Source organism: Ochotona princeps, chromosome 3 (genome assembly GCF_030435755.1).
Source record: "Ochotona princeps isolate mOchPri1 chromosome 3, mOchPri1.hap1, whole genome shotgun sequence".
NCBI classification, from domain to species: domain Eukaryota; kingdom Metazoa; phylum Chordata; class Mammalia; order Lagomorpha; family Ochotonidae; genus Ochotona; species Ochotona princeps.
The window spans coordinates 59,542,625-59,552,469 of record NC_080834.1 but is presented as its reverse complement, the minus strand read 5'-3'; the positions used below and the strand labels follow the sequence as shown (position 1 = coordinate 59,552,469).

At 40.4% G+C, this 9,845-nt stretch overlaps 1 non-coding gene across 1 annotated transcript; it reads left to right on the top strand.

The window, feature by feature from the left end:
• The first annotated feature begins 5,648 nt into the window (after nucleotides 1-5,648).
• Nucleotides 5,649-5,755, top strand: LOC118758936 (U6 spliceosomal RNA). Its single transcript, XR_004995885.1, has one exon. It is a non-coding gene; the product is annotated as a U6 spliceosomal RNA (small nuclear RNA).
• The last annotated feature ends 4,090 nt before the right edge of the window (nucleotides 5,756-9,845 follow it).

Below are 9,845 nucleotides of genomic sequence, written 5' to 3'. Positions count from 1 at the left end.
TGTGTGGGCCAAACCCTGTGGAAATTCTAGCCCCACTGGTTAGCTCAAAAGTTGGGGTGGTGATGAACTAAGCTAGGTGTGACCAAGGAACCTGCCATCAATCACAGGCAAAGGAACCCACAGCAGTCTGGACTGGTCAAGGTAGCAGTACCCAAATGTGCATCCTGAATAGGGTGTGGGGTGGGCTGGGCTGCAACATTCACCAGCTCATACAAAGCCAAATGGAAGGCCAGAGTTCACCAGAACCTGGCCTAAACCCAATGGCATGTATCACAACTGGGTCTGAGAGTGGATTAAGTGGAATAACTTGGGAAACTCCCTTGGCAAGCCATAGTTCCCACTGGTGAACATGTGGACCAGGCCTGGAGGTCAGACGAGTTGGGCTAAGTAGCTCCAGCAGCTGGCTAGTGTGTCAATTGGTAATGGAACAGGGTGGAGCGGGCAGGACTGAGCAAACCTTAGTTCACAAGCGAAACTAGAGACCAGGATGGAGCACAGGTCATGCCAAGCTAGACTCATGTACCTACTGGTTTGCGTGAGCCAAGAACGCTAAGCCACAGTGTCTAATGCAGAGGTTGGGACAGGTGAGGGGCTGAGCCAAGCTGAGTCAGAGCAATCACTGGCATGCGCGTGATCTATGGCTAGGAACAGGCCCAGTTGGGGAGCTAAGGAGACAGCCCTAACTGCATTGAGGTTCCCACAAAGGGGCGCGTGGGCTGGAATTGGGGCCGCATTCTGATCAGGAAACAGTTGTAGTCTCCCTTGGCAAAAGTGTGGACTGGGATTGAATGCACCGAGCCGGGCCAGACTCCAACACCCTCTGGTGTCCTAGAGGACCAAGGTAGATGTGGAATGGACTAAGTTAAGTCTCAACACCTACTGAGCCATGTGTGAGCCACTGTTCCTGCTAGGACAGGAAGTGAACTGAGTAGGGCTGGCTCATGGACCCACTGGTATGCACAAAATCTGGCACTCAGAGAGGTTCTGATGGAGGAGCCTGGGCAACTTCTCTGGCAGAACACAGACCCGGCAGGTAAGCACAAGAAACATGATAGGAAACAGTCCAGAACAGGCCATGGAAAGTGTCCCACTGGCATACATTTGGCATGGGTCGGGGGTAGACCAGGCTGAATCAGTTCACATTATCCACTGGCAAATCCCATCACCCGAACTGTGTGGGTCGAGCTGGGTTCGGTCGCAACAAAAACTAGTGCACAACACGGAAGTCCAAGGTGAGGTTGCCTGTGCCAGATGTGACTGCAGCACCCAACCAGCATGCGTGAGAACCAGGAAGGGAGAGGGATGCATGAGAACCAGGAAGGGAGGGGGCAGAGCTGGCAGGGGGAATATGGGGGGGTTCCCTTGCTGGATAGCTACTCCCACTGGAGAGTGTGAGCTAGGATGGGGCCAGACCAGACTAAGCAGGGCTACAACACCTGTGGGCCTCATGTGGACTAGATCAGGGAAAGGCCAGGCTGGGCTGATTATTCCTACTGGGTGCAAACAAAATTAGAATGGGTGAGGGTTGTTTGGGTATAGCCACAGCATCAGCTGGCAGAAGCTGGCACTGGGGTCTAATTTTGTCAAGTTAAACCACAGAACTACCTGCAGAGTGCACAATCTGAGAATGGGAGCGGTCTGGGAGGGAAACAGTGGGCTCCTCCCTCTTGGGTTACCACTCCCACAGGAGGTCAGGAAAACTAGGACAGGGGCGGGGGGAGGCTAGACAGACACCCAACAGCATCTGTATGGGCTACATAGTGGAGCTGGTTAGATGGAACAAAGCTTTAAAACCCATTGACATTTATGAGAGTCAAATGGGGTGTAGGACAGACTGGACTACTGCTACACATACTGGCAAACCAAGGTAGGGGACAGGCCTGGTGGGGGTTGTTGTGGGTCACTCCAACTAGGCTGCAGCTCCCACTGGTTTATGTGAGGGCCAAGTATGTGCCGGGTAGAACCAGGTTGGACTGCAACACACATTGGTTCCAGTGGAAGTTGGGGCTGAAAACAGAACCAACCCAGCAATTGCAACCACCAGCCAATCGTGGCAATGGACTGTACTGGGCCCTATGCTTGCTAGTACATACAGGAATCTAGTCGGAGAACACCTCATACCAAGTTTCTTTGGAGATCTCCTGAGTCGAAATGCTGGACTCAGAACCCTAACCAAGAAAAGACAGAAGACAGAACAGGTCAATCAACCATCTCAGCTATATGTTGGCAGCAAAATACTTGGAAAATGGAGACTCTATGATGGACTATGTCAACCAGTGGATTCTTCAAAGACCTCATAGTGCTTGGAGTGGCAAGATTGGCAGCGATTCATAACTGTTGAACTATCAAAACCACTTGAGCAAGAACCTCGGAGCATGCCCTACATTCAGGATCTGGGGAGGGTAGGAAATTGAGTGGGCCTTCTCCCTAGATATCCCCCTTTAAACATGAAGGAAACAATATGGAAATAATAGTCTTACCCACTTTCCTATAGCCCTTGAACCTTTTTACCCTAATTAACTACATAAAGATTGTTGAAAATATAATAAAGATTAAAAAAAACAAAAAAAGAAACTACTACATTTTCTAAGTATTTTAAGAGGAAGAATCTGTTATCAACATAATAAGTTTGATTACTAAATGTATGCGGTAGCGGAGATACATAAATTTGAATTAGGTTGAATTCATTAATATAGGCTCACTTACAAGAGAGGGTAATTTTTAAAAACATTTATTTATTGTTACTAGAAGCAGATTCACAAAGAAGAGAGAGAGAAAAAAGTCTTCCCTCTGCTGGCTCACTCCTTGATGGCCACAGCAGCTTGAGCTGAGCCTATCCAAAACCAGAAGTCAGGCTCTTCTTTCAGATGTCCCGTATGGTGCTGTCTCAAAAGCTTGCAGCATCTTTTTTTTTTTTTTCTTTCCTGGGCCACAAACAAGGAGCTTGATGAGTTGTGGAGCGGCTAGGACATGAACTGGTGACCATATAGGTTCCTGGCTTACGCAAGGCGAGTATTTAGCCACTGGGGCCATGGTATAGGGCTCAAAGAAAAGTGTACATTTAATGTTGCGGCTCAGCTGGTAAGAATAGGCTTTCATAGTTCAATCATTTGATCATCTGAACAGTCCAAAAGTGATTCATCAGCAAATAGATTAGAACAGCTGTTCTTGAATTGGTTTAAAGTAGTGAAAGCGATTCAAAAGTTTATGGTGGTTAAAATATGAAAATAAATTTGTAATTCTATTTTCTTATATTTGTGTTTCCCAGAGACTTACCTTTCAGCAATACTACAAATAATACATTTGTGAAGGGAGTCCTGGCATCTTGAAAAGCTTTGTGATTTCTCTTTTTTGTAAGTCAGATATTGCAATAGAAATCACAGCCACTCAACTGGAAAACCTAAATGAAACTGGAGTAATAGGATCTCAAGCCTGCAAGGGCAAAGTGATGGCACTCAACTGCCAAAGCCAAGATGAATGAGGGTTACTGTAATGGGCAGTAGAGTCAAAGCTGCAAACAGAATAGCTTGACTCCTGTAGACCTATAGCCGTTATTAATTAATCATTGTGTTCAATGATACAGTTAGGAAAAACCTAAAGAATTCTCACTGGATCTGTATGAAGGAAAAATTACAGATCAAGTGAACAGAAACCTAATGTGAACCATAAAAGAAGAAAGTCATGATCCCTCAATTAATTCCAAGACTTGAGCCAGTTACAGACTCAGAAGCCCTGAATGAGAAGAATTCAGCTCCCCCTGCGGGAAAATACAAATATACTACTGAACAACCATAATGTTAATCTTTGCAACATTCTCCAGACGACCTATGACCTTTTCACTGAGCAAGTGTGCACTTACGGAAATGAGTAATTAGATGTTTGTCAGCTACTGGACATTGACTCAAAACAAGAACTGATTGTAGGAGATGGAAAACATTACTATAACCTATCAGTTACAATAGGGTTTAGAGGTCAGAGAACAAATTAAGTTACAGATCAGGCCTATCTTAGTGTGGATTTGATGGTGATTCCTCTACTGCCTGAAAGCATTATGCATGTATATCTCTGAGTGTGTGTTTCTGTATGTACCATTTTTTTCTTTATATTGTTTGATGAAGTATATGCATAGATTACAAATATTTTTGGCACAGAACACCTTTTAATTCCAGTGTTAGTGAAGTGTTTGCTGTAGCTTGCAGAAATTCCTGTACTTTTAAAAATGTGTGTGTCCTTTTCTAAGGTTAATTTTTAAAAATTTATTTGGAAAGCAGAGTTACACAAAGAGAAAGAGAAGAAAATGAGTGAGAGAGAGAGAAAGGGAGAGGTATCTTTCAGCTACTGATTCAGTTCCCAAATGGTCACAAAGAGAGATTGAGGATCTAGCAGCTTCTTTTGGTCTCCCGCATTGGCACCCAGCCTAAGAACTGGGATCATCATCGGCTGCTTTCTAAAACACACCAGCAGAGAACAGCCAGGAGTCTAACTGATGTACATGTTTGGTGCTGCCATCCTAGGTAATGGCTGGGTCTCATCAACCAAGGTGCCAGTCCAATCTGTTATTCTATAATACAAATCCTACTTTCTGTTCACAAACCCTGTTCCATCACTGCTGCTGCTACTGTGGTTCCTGAATTTTCAATTGTCATATGAAGGAGTGCTTGTTTTAATTTATATTTTTCTCTCTATGTGTTACTTTATGAGAAATCACATGGATTTTAACATTCCTTCTCTCTTAGAATGTTTAAATTAATTTCTTCCATACCATCTTTAATTTCTACTAGCCCTTCTAAGAATATTGCATTTTACACAAGTATCTATGTATAAATCGGTGTTTTATTGAGAAGCAAGATTATATGACAACTCTTTGGCATTTTAATTTCTAATTCTGCTTTTCAGGGAAGGGTCTTTCATTCTGACACTTTATTTAAAACTAACCTAACTTTTGATTATCTGCTCATTTTACAAAGAGAACAATTGATTACATGGTAAAGATGTGAGATTCATTGGTGGGTTTTGCAGCAAGAAGACTGTGAGAACGGAATAAAATTTTTGTCAGACATGAAGATTATATTATTCCCAATGAATTAGTTTAGAAACATGGTTCTGTATCTGGGAAAGATATTTTACACATTTGAGTGCTTTTATAATCTTTTTCAGCATAAAAATTTACCCCAAAATATATGATATTTGAAATAATTCTTCACAATATTAGATTTCTCAAAACACAGTTTCTAAATTGCTCAGCTAATGTATTTTAAAGCCTCTTAAACTTGAAAGCATTTTTTGGTTCTACAAAATGCACATTTATAGGTAAAAAGTTGATGATTTCATTGTGTATTTAACCTCATATTTTCCAATTATATTATCTGAGGTAGTGGCAACATTTAAAATATTTTATGGCAAACTGTATGAAGTATTTCATAAGTTTTAAGGGTATCATAGCACAGTCAAATGTTAAAATTCCAAAATTGAAAAGCAAGTAAGCATTGATAATAAATATTTTGAGTCATTTAGTACATTTTGCTGAAATAGTATCTGGGTACGAAAGTGAAGACCCCATGATCTAATATAATAAACTCATCAACTTTAGCAAAAGTACGGACATCTTTTTAGATTTCTCCAAGATGAATTTTAAAAAGCAGTAATGGGTGCCCGCTTCGGCAGCACATATACTAAAATTGGAACAACACAGAGAAGATTAGCATGGCCCCTGCGTAAGGATGATATGCAAAAAGCAGGAATGGAAAAATATTGTGATCCAGCGGTTAAAGCCTCTCTCTGCCTGCAATGCTAGCATTCCATGCATGTGTGTTTGTGTCCTGGCTACTAATCTACTGATTCAGCTCCTTGGAGATTCAGCACATGAGGTAGTAGCAGAAGATGGTTAGCAGATTTGGGTCCCTACATCTACATTGGAGACCTGAATGGTCCTCCTGATTTTTGCTTCAGCCTGGCTCAACCCTGGTCAGTTCAGCCATCTGGGTTGTGAACCAGCAGATGGAAAATCTTGCTCCCTGTCTCTTTCTCTTTGTGTATGTGGGAAAGATAAAGGAAGTTCCTGGATCATGGGTTTGGCCTGGCCCAGCCAAGGTGGTTGTGGTCATTTGAGGACTAGATTAGTACATGGAAGACATACTCTCTCTCCCCCAGCTACCCCTCCTCTTACTTTGAAATAAATAAACCTCAGTAGTAGTACTAGTTAATTTATTTATCAGAAAGGCAGAGAGATATAATTCCCTTTTGATGGTTCACTCACCAAACATCTGCAACAGTCAGTGCAACCTGGCTAAAGGCCAGAGGTAAAACCCAATGCTACTCTCATGTGGGTTACAGGGACTGATAAACTTAAGCCATCATCTTCCACCATCATAGGTGTGCATTCACAGGAAGCTCAAATCAAGATCAGACCTGCCACTCTGTCCAAGAGCTTCAGTGTGGGATGCAGCTGTTCCTTGCGCATTACTGTCAACCAACAGATTTAGATATCTCTGTATGACATTTATGTTTACAAAAAATAAGCTGCACAGAGAGTCACAGGGAAGGAACAAGACAGATGAGGAAAGCCCAGAGTGACTGCAGAAGCAGGGATGGCAGGAAGTTGACTACAATGTGGGAATGCTAACTGATTCTAGAAACCCTTAGAGACAAGCAGCACGTTTCCTGTCGTGGCTCTCAGGAGCAGCAAGTTCGGCCATTGCTTGGAGTTTGTCCCCCATAATATTCAGTTCGAACTTCTGACTTGCCTAATTGTAAAACTGCAATTGTGCTGTTTTAATCCACTGGTTTTGTAGTAATTCTATAATAGTAAAAATAGAATATTAATATAAGGCATAAAGGTCATTTTTTCTTGTTTTTGTTTTGTTAATACATATTTAAAACTTATTTTATAATTTTAAGATAATATTTAATTTGCATTGCACTAAAGCCTTAATGCACCAGGAAATAGTTTAATAAGTAGAGTCTAGTAAGTAGAGTTTAATAAGAATGAAAACATAATTCAACAGAAATATAAGCAAGAGTTTTATACAATAATCTTATGAGATGATTTTAATTTTACTCATATATACAATACATTTCAAAGCAATTGCGGATAGTTACAACTTTAGTTGTGTATCATTCATCAAAATTGCTTGACTTAAAAGCTATAAAATAAAGTTTCACAAAATATGGTATTTTAATGATACATACATACATTTCTGTTCTTTTATTATTTTAGCTACAGCAGAGGGACAGCATATGGTATTTGTCTTTTTGTGTCTGGATTACTTCAGTAAATTTAAGATTCTCCAGTTATAGTCATTTTGATATGAATAATAGAATTTCATACCTATTTACAGCTAATAATATTCTATTGTGTATATAAGTGTGTGTGTACATAAATATATGTCACATTTTCTTGGTCAATTTATCTGATGATGGGCATCATGTTAATTTTGCTCTGTCAGCTCACAAGTATTAACATGGTGCTGCGAGTGCATCTTGTGTACAATGTTTTCATTCCTTTTTGGGAGTTTTACACGTAGTGAAAATGGTCTATTCTAATAGTGCTAGTGTTCTGGTTTACCAAACATCTACCTTCCGTGAACTTTGGACTTTGATAAATTATATGTTAATTATATGAAGATGGGTTTTTGAAAGTCATATCCTGTTAAGTTTATTTAAATCTATTATTTCATACATTTTGTTTTGATTCTATATTCTCTACCTTTTGCTCCTCTGCTAATTTTTTAGTATCATCCGAAATGCAGCTGACAATCCACCATGTTTTCTAGTATACTCATAAATTTTTCTATCCTCCAGGACACCTTGAATTATATATTTCCATAGTTCTTTCAATTTTCTTACTTGTGAGTATATGTTTATAAATAACACATATTAGAGTGTCAACTTGTGAATAGCAAGAGCATGAAACTTTGGATTCCAAAAACATTCTAGCACAAACCAGGCAAATATTGAATGCATAGTTTCATGTTGGCTTATTTTATGATTACATTCTGATAAAACCCTCAACCCATTATAAGTTAAAAATGCATCCAATATAGCTAACCTAAAGCATGTTTCATTGTTTTTTCTCAGAATGGCATTGGTTGACTTTTCGCTTTTATAGCCCAACACGCGGTCATGTATAGAGCTACCCTGGGAAAATATCAGAATTCAAAAGAAGAGCATAATCTAACCACTGAAGTTCCCACCTTACATCCACCAGGATCCCATAAGGGCACTAATTCTAATCCTGGGTGGCCCTGCTTCCCATCTAGCTTGCTGCTTGCGGCCTGGGAAAGCAGTCCAGGGAAAGCAGTCGAGGACAGTCAAAACCCCTGATACCCTGCATGTACAGGAGACCCAGAAGAAGCTCCAGGCTCCTGACTTTGGACCAGCTCAGCTCCAGCCAGTTTGGCTTCTTGGGGAGTAAATCAGCAGATAGAATATCATCCTCTCTATCTCTCCTCCACTATGTATAACTGACTTTCCAATAAAAAGTTTGAAAAATTCTTGTGCCCGGTGCAGTAGCTTCGTGGCTGGAGTCCTCACTTTGCATGTGCCAGGATCCCATATGGGTGCTGGTTCTAATCCCAGCTGCTTCACTTCCTATCCAGCCTTCTGCTTATAGCCTGGGAAAGCAGTTGAGGACTGCTCAGAGCCACAGGACCCTGCACCAGCAGGGGAGACTTGGAAGAGGCTCCAGACTCCTGGCTTCAGATCAGCTCAGCCCTGGACATTGTGGCCACATGGGGAGTGAATCAGTAGACAGAGGATCTTCCTCTGTATATCTGACTTTGAAATAAAAATATACCTTTAACATAAATAAATAAATAAATAAATCTTTTAAAAAGAAGATGGAAGTGATTTTTATAGATTGGTAATTACTTTCAAAACATCTTGAAGTAAAAATTGAAATATGGTAAACACTATAAATGGAAAATTGTAAAAAAAAAAATTCATTCACACCTTTATGTTATCAAGCAGCATTGCCTGTGTTACCATTGTTTGCCTGAATATGTGTTACATCCTAGCTATAAATATGTCTTCCCTGGTAGTCAAAAAGGTGTTTTGTGTGTGTGTGTGTGTTTCTGCTTCCTCTTCTATCACCAGAGGTTGAGTACATTTATTCTGCTAGGAGTTTCTATTTGTCTAACAAAAAAGAGGAAGATAAACTCAGTACAGACATCTCCTAAGGTGATTAAACAGCATTCAAATAACCCTGTGTGTCTGGGCCCATTCACTTTCTCAAGTATAGAGTTGCACATGGCCTGGAGAACCTGTGAGGTCAGTGTGTTGCTGCCCGCTGTCCTCGTTTTTGCTTTGTGAAACAGCAGGGTATGCCAGCTATTCAATTTCTTCCTCTCAACTCCAAAGGCACTGCTTTGTGCTTCCAATTATGTAATAGCTTCTGTTGTTGTGCGGATTGCTGATGTGTGTGTCTGTGTTTTTTTTTTTTTTTTTTTTTTTTTGCCATGTATAGACAAGCTTTGTATCACACCATCATATTAAATAGCAATGGAGTAGTTCATCAAAAGCAACAGAAATAATCTGGTCTGAGAATAAAACTCAACACTTCATATAAACTGTAAACTATGGACTAATTAAACTTTTGGAGGAAGAAATGCTTTCCAGCTTACATTAATCCTACTACATTTCAAGACTGCTTTGTCCAATTTTTACCTCACGGGATTTCTCTGAACCAATTTATCCTCATACAGCTTTGAACTAGACCATTGTGTTCACTGGTCTCATAAAAGTTTGATATCTGATTCATCTGCCACTTCTCTTATTTTACAGAAATGGTACTGAGAGCAGAAAGCACTGTTTCATGTTTTTATTCTATCATAGAAAACATTTTAAAA